Source organism: Coenobita brevimanus, chromosome 4, assembly GCF_032717465.1.
Source record: "Coenobita brevimanus isolate Jiangsu-jjx chromosome 4, ASM3271746v2, whole genome shotgun sequence".
Lineage (NCBI taxonomy): Eukaryota > Metazoa > Arthropoda > Malacostraca > Decapoda > Coenobitidae > Coenobita > Coenobita brevimanus.
In genome coordinates this window covers 33,098,005-33,099,307 of record NC_136957.1, presented here as the reverse complement: position 1 = coordinate 33,099,307, position 1,303 = coordinate 33,098,005, and the positions used below count along the sequence as shown (strand labels likewise).

At 40.8% G+C, this 1,303-nt stretch overlaps 1 non-coding gene across 1 annotated transcript; it reads right to left on the bottom strand.

Moving 5' to 3' along the window:
- Positions 1 to 835: 835 nt before the first annotated feature.
- Positions 836 to 954, bottom strand: LOC145396853 (5S ribosomal RNA). Its single transcript, XR_013896843.1, has one exon. It is a non-coding gene; the product is annotated as a 5S ribosomal RNA (ribosomal RNA).
- Positions 955 to 1,303: the final 349 nt, after the last annotated feature.

The following is a 1,303-nucleotide window of genomic DNA, read 5'->3' as shown; positions in this document are numbered from 1 at the left end:
GGAACAATCTCATAGGCCTTAAGAATCAAGCTCTTAACTACATCATAATTATCAGATTGATCCTGAGGCAAAGATGCATAAGTTACTTGAGCTTTACCGGTGAGAACAGTTTGAAGGAGTGCTGGCCAATACTTTTCTGGCCAATTAAAACCTGTAGCTACCCTCTCAAACAACTGAAAATACTTTGTTAAATCAGATTCATTAAAAGGAGGGACAAGTTTAACATTTTTAGCCACATCAAAATCATCAGAGCTAGATGATCCAGTTCCACCTTGTTTCATGCGATACTCATGGTCTGCCTGAATCCTAGCTAGTTCAATTTGTGCCTGAGCCTGTATCTGTGCCTCCTGAATCCGAGCCTGAGATTCAGCCTCCTTAGCATTTGCTTGAAATTCAGCCTCCTTAACACAAGCCTCCTTAGCCTGAGACTCAGCCTCCTTAGCACGTGCTTGAAATTCAGCTTCCTTCACACGAGCCTCCTGCAGGGCTAGCTGTAACTTAGCTAATTCAATCTGCGTTTGCTCATTTGGAGGAGTTACATTAAATAAGCTTTCATTAATCATGTCAACAATTTGATCTTTAGAATGATGAGAGCGAACAGCAATTCCCAATTGTTGAGCAACAAGCTTAAGTTCATTCTTTGTTCTGTTTTCTATATCACACACTGTTTGCACATTTGACAAAAAATCTTTGGCTTCATCAAGTGTAGTAATAGTAGACCATCCATCCATCCATTGCCAGACGCCATGTATCCCAAATGGGGTGGCCAAGGGCTTAGAGTTGTTTTACAGGGAGGGGCACTAATCCTCCACCAACCCCACTTGACACGTAGGGATGACAACAGCATCTGGTGTTCCCAGGCGGTCACCCATCCAAGTACTAACCAGACCCAACATTGCTTAACTTCGCTGATCGGATGGGAAGCGGTGTACTCAACGTGGCATGGCCGTTGGCACGTGGCATGGCCGTTGGCTAATAGTAGACATCATGAATAAATCACAGTCACAGAATATCAAACAATATCCTTATGATAATATCCTGAATATCCTGATAAGAGGTCGCCAAATTTATGTTACGGAACAGAGAAAGATAATGTACACTTTAAGTGAGAATACTAAAAATCACTACTGTCCCGTAAAGTTCCAAGTTCAAAACAAAGGAGTTAGGTAAAATTACAAGTTAAAGTTTAATGCTCAAACTAACAACAAAACATTCAGGACTCATAAGGATAATGTAATGGCAAAAAACAGGTTAAATATATGGTTAACTGCAATAGCCTCTATTAACACGAAATTAGCAAGAG